This window comes from Musca domestica, unplaced genomic scaffold (assembly GCF_030504385.1).
Source record: "Musca domestica strain aabys unplaced genomic scaffold, Musca_domestica.polishedcontigs.V.1.1 14, whole genome shotgun sequence".
Classification (NCBI taxonomy): domain Eukaryota; kingdom Metazoa; phylum Arthropoda; class Insecta; order Diptera; family Muscidae; genus Musca; species Musca domestica.
In genome coordinates, this window is record NW_026712192.1 from 11,029,613 (window position 1) to 11,049,273 (window position 19,661).

At 34.7% G+C, this 19,661-nt stretch overlaps 1 protein-coding gene across 15 annotated transcripts in view; it reads right to left on the reverse strand.

The window, feature by feature from the left end:
- The window catches only part of LOC101899720 (small conductance calcium-activated potassium channel protein), a 725,164-nt gene that overhangs the window by 601,796 nt on the left and 103,707 nt on the right, over positions 1-19,661 (reverse strand). The window lies entirely within an intron of this gene.

Here is a 19,661-nt window from a genome sequence, read left to right on the forward strand (position 1 = left end):
TTTCTGTTAAGAAGTTTATGTAATTTAGGGAGCTTTGTTTCATCCACAATAGCCTTTGATAGAACTTTCATTTCGAGACTAACATGAGATGGGATTGATTTTACATAACTCCTTAACAAACCATTTATTTCAGTTCTAAATGTATGTGAGCTTCTTGAAACGTTTATTTGATATACCGTAACGTTTTGGCGATTTAGCTCAGAACCATTATCTTGGGTGTCTTTGTGCATTTGTTTGAAACAAGGGAACGGAAGCGATATATACCCATAGTTACTTTTGAGGATCTACATAGAATTACTTTCTGATTCGGTTAATGTGGGTCAGTCCGTCTGTCCGCCCGTGTCGAATTTATTATCCGATTGAAATGAAATTTTCCAAACAATATTTGTTTAGCCCACGGATGAACCCTAATGAAATCTTCAACTGATTTCGGATTAATTGAGTACCAATTTGCCAATATAAGTCCAAATGACCTAAATTTTGGTACATTCCACTGAATTCAGTCTAGAAGCAACTACATCAAATTTGAAAGATTCGATGATCGGTTTATCCGATTTGATGTTTAGGTCCCTCACATTCGTTAGATACATTCTACAATAATCATAATTGGTACTATATATCAGATACAACCCAGAAATGCATCTGCCAAATTTTATCAAAGTCGGTTCAGATTTGGATATAGCTGCCATATATACTGATTTCGGGTTAGTTGTGCACCAAGTGACCAAGATCAGTCCTAATTACCTGACTTTTTGTATATCAGAACGAATTCAGGTTAGAAACAATGCACCAAATTTGGTGAAAACAAGTTGCCGGCAGATGTATACCCTCAAAATCTTGGGGGAGGAAGCAAAATGGAAATGAAATGGTCCGATCTCTACCATCTTTATAACAAATGTTGTGAAAATAATATTGGGATGTACCAAGTCTTGAATGGAATTGGATGTAAATTTCGCTTTTTATGAGAATCATGGATATTCCAAATGTTGAGCCTTTGTGGGGGAGGTGCCAAAAGGAGTGGACCGATATATCCCGTCTTCATAGCGGATCTTGTGTTAGTAGAAATAAAGGGATGTGTGAAATATAGGCTCTCTTTATATTTCACACATCCCTTTATTTCTACTGCTTATGCTTGTGCTTATTTCGGATTATTCAAAATTTGACCCTTTGGGGGGAGGTACCAGAAGGAATGGTCCGATCTCTATCGTTTTTTTAATAGATCCTATGTTGATAGAAATATTCAGATGTGCCAAGTCTAAATCGAGTCCGATGTTAATTTCGCGTTTTATGAGCTTAATATATATTCAAAATTTCGACCTTTTGTGTGGGAGGTACCAGAAGCAGTGAACCGATATATTCCATGATCACACCACACCTTGGGTTAATAAAATTAAATATCACATTTTTAAGAGTTGTAATTATTAATTTTGACCATTTGTGAGGGATGTACTTGATGGAGTAGACCGATATTGTGGGAGGTACCAGAAGCAGTGAACCGATATATTCCATGATCACACCACACCTTGGGTTAATAAAATTAAATATCACATTTTTAAGAGTTGTAATTATTAATTTTGACCATTTGTGAGGGATGTACTTGATGGAGTAGACCGATATTGCCCATTTTCGCACCTGACCTAGCACTGACGCAAATATTAGGATTTGCAAAGTTGGAGCAAAATCGGATTATTCTTTATCTTTATGTGCAAAAAAATATATATTTGTTAAAATTTCGACCTTTTGGGGGAGGTATCAGAAGGAGTGGACCGATTTTGCCCATCTCCGAACTCGGTGTTAAAGTCCCTCACATTCGTAATATTCATTCGACGACAATGCTATTTGGTACCAGATATCTTATAGAGCTCGGAAATATCTTTGGCAATAGCTTCCATATATATCCTTATATAACCCATATTCGGGAATTCGGCTCCGATGTATATATATATAATTTTTTTTTTAATATAATCCTTCTCGAAGTAATATCACGCTCTCTATAGCAATGTTATGTGGTATAAGAGACTTTTGACTTTTCCTTACATTTTTATACCCTACACCACATAGTGGTAAGGGTATTATGTCTTTGTGCATTTGTTTGTAACATGGAGAGGGAAACGAGATAGACCCATAGTTACTTTTGAGAACCTTCATAGAATCACTTTCTGAGTCGATTTATGCATGTCAGTCCGTCTGTCCGTCCGTCCGTCCGTCTGTCCATGTATTCTTGTGAACAAAATGCAGGTCGCATTTATTATCCGATTGAGATGAAATTTTCTAAACAATATTTTTTTTTGGCCCAAGGACGAACCCTATTGAAATTGGTGAGAATCGGATCAAATTTAGATATAGCTCCCATATATATCTTCATCCGATTTCGGGTTAAATGTGCACCAAATGTCCACTATCAGTTCAAATTACCTGAATTTTGGCACACCTAACCGAGTTCGGCCTAGAAGCAAGTATATCAAATTTGGAGAAAATCGGTTCAGATATAGCTATAGCTCCCATATATATCTTTCATCCGATTTGATCTTTAAGTCCCTCACATTCCTACTATGCACTCCACAACCGTGATATTTGGTACCAGATATTAGATGGAGCACAGAAATAACTGTTTTAAATTTTATCGAAATCGGTTCAGATTTGGATATAGCTCCCATATATATCTTCATCCGATTTTGGGTTAATTGACCACCAAATGGCCAATATCAGCCCAAATAGCCCGAATTTTGTCACATGTGACCGAGATTAGCCTTAAAGCAAATACGACAAATTTGGATAAAATCGGTTCAGAAACAGCTATAGCTCCCATATATATGTTTCATCCGATTTAGTCTTTTAGTCCCTTACATTCTTAATATTCACTCCACAACCGTGATATTTGGTACCAGGTATTATATGGAGCACAGGAATAGCTGTTTTAAATTTTATCGAAATCGGTTCAGATTTGGATATAGCTCCCATATATATCGTCATCCGATTTCGGGTGATTGACCACCAAATGGCCGTAATAGCATCAATTTTGGCAAATCCGACCGAAAACAGCTTAGAAGCAAGTACACCAATTTTAGTAAAAATCGGTTCAGATATTGCTATAGCTCCCATATATATCTTTCATCCGATTTGGTCTTTAAGTCCCTCACATTCGTAATATGCACTCCACAGGAATGATATTTGGTACCAGATATCAGATAAAGCCCAAAATTAGTTGCTTTTAATTTTATTAAAATCTGTTCCGATTTGGATATGCCTCCCATATATATCTTCATCCGATTTCGTATTAATTGTGCATCAAATGGTCAATATCAGCCCAAATCACCTGAATTTTCGTACATAATACCGAATTCAGTCTAGAAGCTAATACGTCAAATTTGGAGAAACCCGGTTCAGAGATAGCTATAGTTCGTAAAATGCACAATAGAATTAGATAGATTTTGATTTTGTACCAAATATCTCATAGAGCTCTGAAATGCCCTGTATAAACCTTTTTACGAGAGTTCTACTAAATATGCAGAGTGGTGTAGGGTATCATATAGTCGGCCCCGCCCGACTTTTGAGCTTTCCTTACTGGTTTTTTTTGATTTGAATTAAGTATTCTGAATAGAGATTGCGATATTTATAAGCGCCTGATATCGCCAAGCAATTTAAAGATCTACATTTCTTCCTAATATTAGCGGTAAGAGAGTTGCGCTCAAATTGTTGCTTTTAATATTTTTTTCTCAATATTGGATGTATGTCATTACCATATCCTTACTTACTTGTTTCCAATTATTTATTATACTTTGATGCCCTCAACAAACATTGTCCAACACTTAAGTGTATTGCGATTAAAAAGCGATGACCTAAGTCCATTAACGAAATTAGCTTACCTGCAATGAAACAATAACAATAAAGTATGTAATTAGTTATGTAGAAAAAAAGAAACAGTTCATCATACGAACGAGTACATAAATAAGAAAACAATGTACTATAGACATGTAAAGTCAGCCCAGCAATTAGTGCAGGATTGTATATTGCATTAATATAATTAAATATGGATTACATGGAGAACATAATATTAAGAAGATATTAGCTAACTTTTCTATTAATTTTAATTGAATTTGGAATTGGAATACTCATTTCTAATATGACGGCCAACCCGTTATTTTAACAGAGGCCTGTTAAAATAATGGGTTGGTAAAACAACGCCGATAAATAATTTAATCCACATTTAGGGTTAGAAAATTACTACACATTTCTTGTCACATGCCTTTGTTAAAATAGTATTTTTGCTGAAAATGTTAACTTATTTGGCTTTTAGTGGCTTATGAAAATAATGGGTTAGTTGGTTGATTTATAAGTAGTAGCCACCTCAGAAAACTGGTTAGGGAACCCATAATTTTTTTTGTGCTATCTGCATGAAAATAGCAGAGGCGATTTCACTACTACTTATATGCAGCGTAATTCGATACCATTTGCAGTATATATACCTACCTCGACTTATAAAAATATACTTTCTTACCGTTTAACAACAAAGGCAAATGGCTGAGAAGATTGGAATTTAAATTACAAAATTTGGGAGATAAAATCATATTTATGCATATATGTATGTACCCTTTTAAATGTCATTCTCGTATGGATAGCGACCAGTAAAGGGGAATTCAATTTCAAAATTCATCGGATACGCAAAAGGCTTGAAATTCCATCTTGATATGTTCTTTCCAAATTTCGATGCGTTTATATCGTACCACGGCTTTTAATTATTCATTTTATATAATTGAATTATTTTGCGGAAATCAATATTGAAATCGAAACTTTAAAACAAAATGAATATTGAATATTGTGACAAAAAAAAAATATAGGACGAATATTTCAAATGTAAATTGATAAATTTATTGTATTGAATTTTCATATTTTAAACCTGAGTTGGAAGAGTTCCATTTTCATTAGATTTTTATGCCACCTTTAAAAATGTACTCTCTAACAAAGGATAGAGGATGAGTTTTTGAAAATATCAAATAAGTAAAAGCAATTTCTTTGAAATTTTTTACGATATCGGGTTCAAACTCATCACTATGAGTGGATCCATGGTACAATAAGGAGGTAGATCAGCTTCGTAAAACTACAGAAATACAGCGCTGATGCAATGCCCGCTTCTTGTCAGACTCATTCAAAATTAGTACAGGGTGAGATAAAAAAAGCAACAAAGTCAAACACCATAATTATTAAATTTTTTAAAATTTTACTGAATGAAAGCAAAAAATTTCCGAAATATCATCAAATTTTAGAATAAGTTTTGATTTGTTCGAATTGGTCACCTTTGGCACGAGTAATGGCCTTCAAACGGCCAATGAAACCGTCGCACGCTGCCCAAATGTTGCTTTGTGACATTTAGGCCCATTCCCGACGAAGCGCTTGCTTCAGGTGATCGACACTTTGGTATTTTTTTGTGTCAACCTTGCTTTCCAAAATACTCCAGACACAATGGTCTAACGGATTTGTATCCGGAGATTTTGGTGGCGATTTTGCGCTGGAAATGAAGCGAGGAACCTCATTCTGTAACCATTTTTGGGTGGCGCATGCTGAGTGCGATGGTGTTGAGTCCTGTTGGAATGTCTGCTCTAACGATAGCCACTTGTGGTTTTCCAGCCAAATATAAAGAAATCTCACTATCACGCTTGAATTCCGTTACGAATAACTTTTTTTCTGGAAAATGCTCACCAAAATGAGTTTGTACGCTTCTAAACAATATAATGAGTTATCACTGGAATAATTTTAACAGCTGTCGGACGAGTGAAGTTGGTTGCAGTTTTTTCATCTGTTTATTCATAACCAGCATAAATTTCTAAGTCGATTTTACGATGTTCGTCTGTCTGTATGTCTGTCTGTCTATTGAAATCACGATACAGCCCACATTATTTCACGTAGAGTGCCAAAATTTAGCAGAGCAATTTGTATTGTGTCTAGGATGGTTGGTATTGAAAATGAGATATATCGGTTCATGTTTTGGTATAGTTCCCATATAATGGTACCTCCCGATATTCGGTATTTTGATGATTTTTGCCACATTTTTTCACGGATTTGTCTACAAATTCGTCTTTGTAGGTCATAGTGGTTCTAGCTCGTGTGACGAAACATTGTATTTATAGGTCCCCGTTTTGGTATAGCCCCCATATAACGGTACCTCCCGATATTCTGTGTTTTCATAGTTTTTGCCACATTTTTAACGGATTGTCCAGAACTTGGTATTTGTATATCATGATGGGTTCTTGTGGCTAGGGTATATTATACCCTCAGTCATATGGGTATATATCACTTGATACGGCCTCACCGAAATAACAGTTTAAACACTACGTCCATTTCAGGACTGTCTGGCTGGCTGATGCGCACTATAACTCTCAAAGGGAGTATGCGAATTGATCCAAAATGGGTATATCGTAATATTATTGTCAGACTTAGATCGAAATCGAAATTTTCAAAAAATTTGCATCAGTTCCAAGTTAGGGTCACAAAAGGTCATAATTTTGAATAACCATGAAGCTCAAAAAAACGCGACATTAACATCCGATTCAATTCAGACTTGGCACATCTCAATATTTCTATCAACACAAGATCTGTTATAAAGATGGTGGAGATCGTACCATTCATTCTGCTACCTCCCCCACACAGGGTTAATGTTTTAAATAACCATAACGATTATAAAATCCGAAATAAGAAACCAATGCTCTTCATATTTCACAAGATTTGCTATGAAAATGGGATATAAATGGAATACTTCGGTCGACTATATCTGGTACCTGAACATTTTTTAAAAATTATCACATATATCACATAAAGTGAAGGAAGTAACCAATATAGTCCAAACCTGGCACGTCGCGATATTTATTTAGGTCCGATCAGGTCATTATTCACTGGAGTAGTTTCAAATTACGTATTTAGAGTTCGTAGTGGGAACTACAGTCTATGACAGAAAATTGTCTATGCAGGTCCAGGTCTTCGCACAGCTCCGATATAACAGTACCTCCTTATATACGATATTTTGATGACTTACGCTACATTATTCACCGTTAATTTCAAGTTTCGAATTTAAATATGGTAATGGTAATGCCTATGTAGGTCCACGTCGTATAGACCCCAGTACAACGGATATATTCGGAATTTTTTAAATTTTAACAGAATTTTTTAAGGATTTTATTTTTTGAAAATCTCCAAATTCGTTCCAAATGGTGGAATATATTCAAAGTTTGGCCCGGCCGAACTTACTGCTTTTTAACTTGTTTACTTGGTGTTTTATATAAGCAACCAAAACAGAGTATTAATTTGAAGTACAAAAATACTTTAAGCCATTTTTAGATTTATGTGGCGTTTCCACTGCACTTGATTCGCTCTCTATTCGTTGTTTGACCCTTTACTGTGAAATAACTACTTAATTCTTCACACAAAATTTTCTGAGCGAACACTCCTATTTTTATGTGGCGTTTCCACTGCACTTGATTCGCTCTCTATTCGTTGTTTGACCCTTAACTATGAAAAAAACTACTTAATTCTTCACACAAAATTCCCTGAGCGAACACTCATATTTGTACGTTGTTCAAATCAAATCACTCTCAGAACAACGAAAAAATATGTCCCATCCCTAACAAATGAGAGCATTTATCGAAAAAATAAATTATGACATTTAAAAATTAAAAATAGAAAAATTTAATGAAATTTGAAAAAATTTTTGGGAAGACTGAAAATTATGAATGAAAACTACAATGTTGAATGGCGTATGTACATTCAAACGAAAGTACATTTTGTTTTCTCTCTCATTCGAGGTACGCATTTTATCCACGAGTTGAAATTTCCACAGAAAACTGCAAACAAAAGAGGCAATATTTTCAAAAACTTTGTATCGGCAGAAAAAATGTTTGACAAGTGTCTCTCCAGCAAAATTTAAAAATAGAAAAATACTAAAATATGTCCAAAATGTCAACATTTACACAAAAAGTTGAAAACATGAATGAAAATTGTAAAATTAATGATATAATAAATCTTTGGGAGGAAAACAATAATTCTTCTATTCATATTAGTGTGAATTTAATGTATTTTCGTATAAATTCCCATTAAAATCTACAAACAAAATTTTTGAAAAAGGGAATTGTTTTACTATGAATTACGAATCGTGCCGTATGAACGGGTTAATTCGTGTACCTAATTCTGAGAGCGAACAACTTTGTTCGGTTTCCAATGGAAACATGCTATTACATAGAAACCTAGCAATATTTGTTCAATAACATGTTCGATTCGGAAAGTCAAATTTAAATCGATAATTTAAAATAGAGAAAAACAAAACTGTATTTTTATGTTGCGACATACTTTAAGTAATGAAGAGATACGACTTTTATACCTCTCCCAGGTAAGGGGGAATATAACTTTCGGCAAGCTGACTGAAACTTGCTAACTTGATAGGACAATTTAATGTCCACTGAGAGCTCTGCATTCACATGGAAACCTTTACAGTTCTAACAAAATCTGCAAATAAAAGATCATGCTTTCCTTTTTGATTGTTTATATAAATTGTTCAATTATCACCAAATTGATCTTGGACCTTATAACAATTTCGACACATTTTCGCCCTACATATCCACATACATTATAGCTTACCTAATATTATTGTTAATTTATCCACTTACTTTTAATGGAAGAAACACCACATTATTTGTATATTTAGAGTAATTACCTCAAATATATATTCGTATGTATGTTTATTTGTTAGTGTGTGTTGTCTAACTAGGTCCACAGGTGTTTAGATGAATTGTGGCAATTGTGTCCCAAGTTAATGTCTACGTTAATGGCATGGCCACAAACATGTATCATATATTTTCACACACATTTCAAGAATGGTGAAAAAAAAACTAAAGGAGTAATAAATAAAAGGGAAACCCTCTCTCTCTTTCTCCCCATTCCCCCCCCCCCCCCCCAAAAAAAAGGCAATAAACAAAATGTTAGGAATACAGACACCAAACATATGTTACACATCGTCATCATACAGCCAGGCAGCGAGGCTGTAAGGGAGAGATGGCAAAAAAAAAGAGTTGATGAACATTTATAATGTGTAAGTGAGAAACGATTTATGTGTGAGTGTGAGAGAGTGTGGGTGGGTGCAGTATTTTGTACATTCGCTGTATGTTTTGTTACCATAGATATCATGATGATAAGTAAATAAATATATATATACATACCACGATGATGATGACGTCGTGTATACTTGTATGTCTAAATCTATGGTATGTTGTAAAGTGAAACGTGGTTAAGAGGGACAGCAGATTTCTGAGGTTTGATTCCAAATGTTATACAAGAATTAGTGTATAGCGACCGGCCCTATAATACCTTATTCCTACACAAGCAAAACTAAAGGTTTTTGAGTTTGTGACCCTTCATATACAGGGTGAGATGAAAAACCTGCAACTAACTTCAGACTGCTGTCATTTCTAAGCCACTCGTCCGACAGCTGTTAAAATTATTCCAGTGACAGCTTATTATATTGTTTACAAGCGTACAAAAGCATTTTAGTGAGAATTTAAATATGAATAAATATTTTGTGTCTCGTACCATCGCTAGTTACCCTGATACTGGTAGCGTAGCCCGACGCCAAGGAAGTGGACGGAAGAAAACATCAACATCAGCAGAAATGGTTCGAAAAGTAAAGAAGCAGCTTGATCGAAACCCTCATCGCATGAACATATCGCAATATTCCATTCGCAAATATTGAAAAATGAGCTGGGGGTAAAGCTATTGACATTCCAAAAAGTGCAAACACTTACACCGCAACGGAAAGAAAATAGACCCAAAAGAGCTAACGAGTTGCTTCACTTTTCCGACAGTGGTGAACTGTCGAATTTGGTTTTCTCCGATGAGAAAACATTTGTTGTCCAGCAGTTTGTAAACAAACAAAATGAGCGTGTTTACTTGCCAAAGGGGTCAGCTGAAAATGTGCACCTTCGGTTGGCCACCAGAACTCAAGCTCTGCCCGTGGTGTTGGTCTGGGCCGCCATGACAGCCCATTCTCTCTCGCCGCTAGTATTAATCGACCGTGGCATTAGAATAAATGCCGAATATTATTGCGAAAATATTCTGGAGGATGTATTAAAGCCCTGGGCCCGCAAAAATTTTGGCAGCAGACTTTGGACATTTCAACAGGACTCAGCACAATCGCACTCAGCACGCGCCACACAAGAATGGTTACAAAATGTGGTTCCACGATTTATTTCCAGCGCACAATGGTCACCAAAATCTCCGGATACCAGTTCGTTGGATTAATGCGTCTAAAGTATTTTGGAAAGCAAGGTTGGCACTAAAAAAATACCAAAGTGTCGATCACCTCAAGCAAGCGCTTCGCCTGGAATGGGTCACAATACCGCAGAGCAACATTCGGGCAGCGTGTGACTGTTTCATTGGCCGTTTGAAGGCCATAATTCGTTCCAAAGGTGACAAATTCGAACACATCTAAACTTATTCTAAAATTTGATGTTTTTTCGACATTTTTTGCTTTCATTCAATATAATTAAAAAAAATGTTGGAATTATGTCGTTAGAATTAGTTGCAGTTTTTTTATCTCACCATGTATGTATGTTCAACCTTAACATAGTGGTCTTTAATATTTCGGATTAAAACAAACCTACAGCCAACAGGCAACCCAATACAAAATTTCAAATCCCTACTTCATCCGTTCGCCCTAAGCAAAACTGTTTCTAATTTAGTACCATTTATTACAGTTCGCACACTTGGTACGCATTTTCAAAACTACCTTCATATATCAATCAAACTTACTTTCCAACATAACTTCTCATACCAAATTTTTAGCTCTTTTCGAATGGTACCATTTTAGAAATTTTGTATAATTTTAGAACTTTTGGTAAACTTATAGTTCGAATTTCCAAAAAGCCTTTGGCACATCCATCCTGAAACCCATCAGTGACTCTCACTCCAAATTTCAAAATTCCCGCTCTATCAGTTCACCACAAATCCAATTTGTAGCAAATTTGGTACCATTTAGTGCAGCAAAAAAACAAATATCCTCCACAACATGCATCACATAATTCAATAGAAATTATTACTTCCCAACTTGATGATTCCTGCCCTATCAATTCACCAAATAACAATTTGTACCAAATTTAGTACCATTTGGTATTCAGAAGTACGAATTTCCATTGCTTCGTAAATATTCCAATTCTAAATTTCAGAATTCCACCTCTATTGGTTTACCCAAATTCAAATTGTACCAAAGTCAGTACATATAAGTACAAATTTCCAATAATACCAAATTTTGTACCATATAGTACATCTAATTACAAATTTTCATTATAACCTGCATCTAACAATGCAATAGAAATCTTATTTCCCAAATTTCAGGATTCCAACCCTATCGGTTCACCCAATACGAAATTATATCAAATTTAGTACCATTTAGTACAAATTTCCAGAGCTTCGTGCATACCCCAATACTACACTCCCATAATGAGCCTAATTCCACATTTCAGGATTCCAGCTCTCTCGGTTCACAAAAATCCAAATTGTACTAAACTTAGTACATATAAATACAAATTTCCAATAATACCAAATTTGGTACCATTAAGTACAGATAAGAACAAACAATCTGCATTACACAATCCAATGGAAATTTTAATTTCCAATGTCAGGATTTCAGCCCTATCGGTTCACCCAAAACCAATTGTACCAAATTTAGTTCATTTTAGTATTTAGTACAGACCATTTCCAAAATCCCAGACAGACCATTTCCAAACCCAAATCCGAATTGTACCAAATTTAGTTCATTTCAATATTTAGTACAGACCAATAGAAATCCTATTTTCAAATTTCAGGATTCCAACTCCACGGGTTCACCCAAAATTTAAAATGTACCAAATTTAGTACCATTTAGTTCACATAATTACGAATTTCCAAAAACTACGTACATACCTGAGCAACAGTACTCTTATTTGCAATATTATTCTTATTTCCAAATTTCAGGATTCCATATCTCTTTGTTCTACCAAAATTGAAATTTTACCAAATTTAGTACCCTTTAGTGTACATACACTGGTGGCCAAAACTAAAGCAACTGAAATTACAAGGAGAATGAATGCCCTGTAACTTTTTCAAAAATTAAGAAAATGAGAAAGTTTTTCTTGTTTTAAATTAGGTACTTTATTCACTTTTTCAAAACCTAAAACATAAAACCAAAATTAATTTTTATATAAAAAATAATGTTTGCTAAATCAATTAACTCGATTTTGGCTTGGACAAAACAAAAGCAACTCTGTTGTACATTCATATAACCGCTGCAATTTCAGTTGTTTTTACTGTGATATTTATCGCTTTTTGCTTCCTTCGATAATTTCGCTTGTCATAAATCCTTTTTGAGAAGTTTTTTACAACAGTATGTGTTTTTCTTTTCGTTTTTTAAGTACTGCCCAAAAAAAATTAAAAAATGGCTAGAAGCAAATACAGTACCTGAATAAAACAGCAAATTATCAGTGACTATCAAAACAACATATCACAGAAAATGATTTCCGAGAAATATTTCATAAATATTTATGTGATTTCATAATTATTTCTGTATACTAAGTCGGTTTTTTGAAACTGGATCAGTAGTAACAGTCTATAACGGATGAAAGCCGTAAAAAACTTTAGCCCGTACTGATCCACAAATTGTGAGAGAAATAAAAAACAACTATTTAAGGGTTCAACTGGATTGGTGAGAGAGCAATCATTGGATATAAGCTCGAGATCAGTGCGTAGACGAGTAGTGGCAGCTGGTCTGCATGCCCGTAAGACATCAAAAAACCATTTATATCTGAAAAAATCAAAAAGGCTTTCGGAAATGATAATATTAAATGGAATCAAGCTCAATGGAAAAAACATTATTTCTGGGATGAGTCTACGTTTAATATTAAAGGCTCAGACGTGAAAAATTTTACGGTGAGAAGACCAAAAAATGAAGGACTCAAGCCGCAGTGTTGCAAGGGTACAGTGAAGCATGAGGGAGGGTCAAAAATGGCGTGGCGCTGTTTTTCTTTCTATGGACTTGGGCCTATCCATAAAATAAAGGAAGTTGTGGATCGGTTTGTTTACAAAGATGTGTTGGACATCACGTTGTTCCCTTACGCTGAGTAAAATATTCGGCTGATTTGGGTGTTTCAGCATGACAGTGATCCCAAACTTGTATCAAAACTTGTCAAATATTGGTTGGGGGAGTCAAAAATTGATGTTTTGTTATGGCCGGCACAATCACCTGACCTAAACTCCATATGAAACCTTAGGAGTATCGTAGATTAGAAGATCAAGCGAGATTAGGAAATAAATAAGCACAACATATTCTAAAGAATTCGGGGTGCCTGGGAAAGCACACCCAAGGATCAAATTGAGCGTGTTATAGATTCAATGCCTCGTAGGTGTGCAGCTGCTATCAAAAATAATGGTTATGCTATCGAATACTAGCCAAAATTTAATTATTTTAAAATAAAAAACCAAAAGTTGCTTCAGTTTTGACCAAGCAAAAATTGGGTCATTTTAGTTTTCCACATATTATTTTTCGTTCAAACTTATTTTTGTATTTTTATTTTTAGTTTCTTAAATTAAACCCCTCATTTAAAACTGGAAAAATAATTACGACTTGTTTATTTTTGTAAAAGTTACAGGACATTTATTGTCTTTGCGTTTTAAGTTGCTTTAGTTTTGGCCACCAGTGTAAGTACGAATTTTCAAAACTTCCTTCATTTCTGAATTCTATAATGCCATAGTAATTTTATTTCTAAATTTCAGAATTCCAGCTGTATCGATTCACCCAAAATGAAATTGTACCAAATTTAGTACCATTTAGAACTTTTTGTTTACATAAGTATACATTTCGAAAACTTCCTCCATATCCTAATCCTACACTTCACCAGTTATGTTAATTTGAAATTTCAATATTCCACCTTGATCCAAATTAAATTTGTACCAAAAATTAGTACCGTTTAGTATTTTTCGTACAAATGAGTACACACTTCCTAAACTACATCCATACATCGGCTCCTCCTTCTCTTGTTTTCCATTCCTTGTTTTCCATTCCAAATTTCAAGTTTTTAGTTCTAACCGTTCACATGATACGAAATGGTGGCAAATGTAGCACACTTTAGTACTTTTGGTACACCCATGGTACAATGATATCAAGGTAGGGATATGATACCATATGATTTTAATTTTTTTTATTTTCTTGGCTTAATATGTCATCTTTATTTGTTTATGTATGTGTTTTCTTTTCAATAACAAAAAAATGTTCAGAAAACATTCAAATTCGGGTGTTTTCAAAATGATTATTTCAACGTATGCATCGACAAAATCTAGAGTTTTTGTAGCGAAATAATCCTTTAGAGATATGTAGTACATGATTTTGAAAAGAAGTTTTGACCTTTCATTCAGTTATCGCGGTTTTCAATTATTTATTCAAAATAAATGCAACAAGTTGTTTGATTTTTTATTGTTTTGATACTAATTCTGACATTACAAGCCAAACAGGTAGACCTCTATACTTGCAATTTTTTCCAAGTTGGCCTACCTTCTCTTCATTGTACCATGGGTACACCTATAGTGCGAATTTCCAAAAACCATCTATCATATACTCCATCAGTTACCCTTTTCCAAATTTTAGATTTCTAGTCCTATTGCTTCGCCAAACAAAGAGTTTAGTACCTTTTAATACTTTTCGTACCGTTTTAGAACGAAGGCTAGGTTTTTGCCTTATCTGACCCCTTGGGACCAAGAGTGATCCTCACCCAAAATTTCAAGATTCGAGCTTCAGCCGTTTCGTCTGCACGTTGATGAATCGTTAAGTCAGTCAGTCTGTCAATTACTTTACTCTTTTATGAAAATAATTTGCCATGAGTTAATTTTGACTTTCCAATATTTTGTAGCTTTCCTTGGAACCCGAGTCACGGCTCCATATTAGCGCACATTCTAAGATAAGTTATTTTCCAATGGAATCGGAAGAGCCTAAGCAATCGTCTTTAGTTGTTGGGTCGAGAACTTAAATCTCCCCTCATCCAATGCTATCACCTTTTCCTTAATTTCCCTAAAACGCAGAAAATCACCATGGAATTATTCCACCTTTTAATATATTTCAAATTTTTTGGTCCACTTGATCCCTGTCCCACTGTATATGCACTACACACAAACACACACACATGTATACAAAACATATGGTCGCTTGCTTGTGTTATTTTTCTCATTTCATACACGACCTTTTTTCCACTCATGTATGACCTTTATATGGGGTGAGGGTCGCCATGCTAACTGGTGCTGATGCTGATGCCGTTGATGGATATGGAATTGTATATCCTTCGTCCGCTTTTCAGATGGGCTGTGAACCCTTTTGCCAATTAGAATAATTTTTCAACGTCATTTGCAAAATTAACATCGGTTTGTTCGATGCCAATCGTTCGGCAATGTCTAGTTTAGGATGGTGGTCATGTCATTTGGATTTTGCCGCCATGACTTCCTATTCCATTTCCATTCGTTGTAATATGGGCACGTTAAATGGGGGTGGGGGGCATCGTAAGGGGAAATATTTTCCAAGAGATTTGGTATGAGGTGATTATTGATGGGGTCAAATAGTTAAATTTATTCGAGCATGTACTTTTATTTAATTTGATGCTATGACATTTGAAATTTATTATTGGCCATACGGGGTGTTATAATCGGTTAAGGCAATTTTTGGCATAAGACCAACACTATGTACCCTTTGTTATGCAAATGAAATGTTGACGAGTTTGTCTGGAGAATTTTAAGAGATTTGAAAAGTATGGAAGAAAGGAGAATTTTTGGAAAATAAAAAATAAAAGGACTTAATATCTTTACGGATGACTCGCATGATGTTTTGGGTTTCTTTTTTGTTTTCAGAAAAATGTAGAGAGGTTCTGTAGAGGCCATATTTTATATTATCAGGGTAATTTTTTACCGCTTATAAATCTTTGTAATAAATAAAATAACATATGTGAATTGATTTCTGTTCCTTTTTCATAAAGTGGCACAAAAAACCCTTACACAGACTTTGAAAAGTCGAGTAAAACGAGTGACTCTTTGGAGCGGATTTTTGGTAGAGGCAAAATTGAGCTATTTTTCTTCGAAAATGCCCAAGAAGCCCACCATTTTCGGTACATAGAATTACACTGTGCAACAATACAAGAATTACACTGTGCAACAAATTTTTATTTTTCAATAATTACAGGGAAAATCCAGCAGGTTATGAAAGTAGAGCTAAAAATAGAAGAAGACGTGTATCATCCTTTTGAAAGTTTTTCATCCATATTTTTTTATTTTTTTGACATAGGGTAAGTGTGCCTAAGTACGGCATGTCCCAGTAGTCGACACTTTTTATTTTTAAGCCCAAATAAATGAAACTATTATAACTAAATGTATTTTTTTACTTCAAATGTATTGTCAGCTATCTTTGTGTACAATTTCGCTAAGAAAAGATGATTTATTCTAATAAAAAATAAATTTTTGTCTGTGAAGGTCCTCAACAATCCATATTTTTAAGAAAAGTACAATAAAGACGTCGAATCAGTTTAACTAAACAAAAAAATAATATTTTAATGAATTAATTTATTATTATTATTAATTATTCTTACAAAAAAATTGGTATGCCGACTGTTGGAACATGCCATACCGACAATTAGCAAGTGGTGCCGACTACTGGCAAAAAAGCATTGTTTTAATAAAACTACAAATTTATGAAATTTAATAAAAAGTTATTAAAACTTTATTTATTATTGCAAAAACTATACAAAATTTCGAATCTGAATAAATTAACTTTGTAATAATTGAAAAGTTCCACTCAGAATAGTGTGCGATTAAAAACGCGAAAATCCTAAAAGTGCCGACTACTGGTACACTTACCCTATTCGGTTTAAGATTCCTTGGAATCCGTAGATACAGTACAGTGTTTTTATAGTTTTTATACCCTCCACCTTGGAAAGGAGGGTGTATTAACTTTGTCATTCCGTTTGTAACATCCCTAAATATTCCTCGTAGTTCATAATCAACATAAAACTCTGAGTTGATTTAACGACGTATCTCTGTCTATCTGTTCACGATATATCACGATACAGCCCACATTATTTGATGTGGAGCATCAAAATCTAGCACAACAATTTGTATTGTGTTTAGGATGGTTTGTATTGATATATCGGTCCACGTTTTGGTATAGTCCGCATATAATGGTACCTCCCGATATTCGGTATTTTAATAATTTTTGCCACATTTTCCCACGAATTTGTCTAAAAATTGGTATTTGTGGGTCATAATGGGTTATAATGTTTCCTTTACTCTAAGGTATCCTTTACCTTAATGTTTTTTTACTCCGCCTTTTTTACAGTTTATGCACAAAACTATCATAAAATTTCGACTTAGACGGAAACTTCGGAAAAATAAATAATATTCGATTGCCTTATATGATATCTGGTATCAAATGTCGTTATAGTGGTGTGCATTTTACGGGTGTAAGACCTACATATAGATATTTCTGAACCGATTTTAATCAAATCTGACATATTTTCTTCCAGTTTATATTCGGTCGTGATGGACTATAATCTTGACATTGGATATTGGAATTAAATTTGAAAAAATTTTCACCAAATTTGATATACAATCTAAGACGACCTGGACATCTTCTCTCGAATATCTCTGCAGTGAATCACCGCATCCGAAAAATTGTACCACGAGTCACCTGATCCGCGTGAGAAGACTTGGACTTTACAATAGAAACCACTCGTCAGCCCCGACGATCATTCCTCAAAATTCCTGATTAACTTTTAATCGTCAACATCCCGAACGCCAACTTCAATCCGAGCACCAGGGTCGTAACTCTTTATTACATTTAACTCGTCGACGTCCGACGACCATAAGTAAATGTTCTCGATTGCCTTCAAACCATCTGAACTCCCTCACTTGTTTTCGATCTCTCATCTCGAATCGGCGGTAATCTGGAGATTATGGCTGGCTAATAACACATTATCAACCACCCGAATACCAATCGTGAACAATCCGATATCGCTACATCATAATTCCCAATTGTCAACTTTACCAATTTAAAGCTTTTGGTTTATAAAAACCTTTTTTTAGTTTCCAAAAATTTTATAACTTTTTATACCCCCCACAATAGTATGGAGGTATATTAAGTTTGTCATTCCGTTTATAACACCTCGAAATATATAGTTCAGACCCCACAAAGTATATATATTCTTGATCAGCATAAAATTCTATGTCGATGTGCGTCCGTCTGTGGAAATCACTCTACCGTCCGAACGAAATGATAAAATGGATAAAATTTTACTCAATTGTTACTCAAATATTATGTCTGCAGGACTTTTGGTATTGAAAATGGACCATGTAGGTCCACGTTTTGATATAGCCCCATATAATGGTACCTCCCTATTTTCGGTATTTTGATGATTTTATCGGCATTATTCACGGGAATTGTTTCCAAATTTGGTATTTGAAGTTCGTAATGGATACTACAGCCTTTGACAGAAAAATGTCTGTGTAGGTCCACATTCTGATATAGCCCCCATATAATGGTACCTCCCTATACGGTACGGTATTTTGATGATTTTAGCTACATTATTCACAGATTTTTTTAAGGTTCGCATTTGAACATTGTAATGGCTTTTAACAAAAGTTACCTGTGCAAGTCCACGTCGACGTAGAGACCATAATATAGAGGATACACTTCAATTTTTAAGATTTTAACATAATTTAAAACGGAATTTATTTTTTGAAAATTGCCAAATTCTTTCCAAATGATGGAGGGTATTCATAGTTCGGCCCGGCCGCAACTTACAACATTTTTACTTGTTTTAGTTTCCAAAAGTTTTAGAAACTTTTTTGAATTTGCTTCACTGTGCACGAGCCAAACTTCTATGTGGGAAATTCCCGCTGGATTTGATAGTATTCAGTTTATATTTTTTGTGTGTTTTCAATAGTCTTAGCCATACAAAACTGAATCCCATTATTTTGAGCCAGAGCGTTGAAATATTTTTAACGGGCTATGGAATACTTTAAGAATAGTTGGTTGACAATATTGGTAAGACTGGTGCGCAAGACTGGAGTATCCGATTTGGTCCAAACTTGGTACATCTTAATATTATTGTCAAACTTAGTTCGAGTTCGGAGATGGGCAATATTGACCCACTCCTTCTGGTACCTCCCCTGTTTCTCTCACAAGAGAACGTATCATTAGATTTTTTTGCAAACTTTGCAACTCCCAATATTTTTGTAAGTGCTAGGTCAGGTGCGAGAAAAGACAATATCGGACGACTCCATCAAGTACCTCCCCCATAAAGGGTCAAAATTTGGAATAATTTTAACTCTTATAAAATGTGGAATACGAGTCTGATTGTCTTTAAATTTCACAAATACCAGTTCTTTTATTAACAAAAGATCTGGTATGAAGATGGAATATATCGGACTAGTCCGATTTAAATCCTCACACCCGTAAAATTCACTCCACATCAATAATCAGTTATCAGATATAGCATCGAAATACCTCTGAGCATTTTAAAAAGATCGATTGAAATCTGGATAAGTCTCCCATATACAGGATGAGATGAAAAAACTGCAACCAAATTCAGACTGCTGTAATTTCTAAGCCACTCGTCCGACAA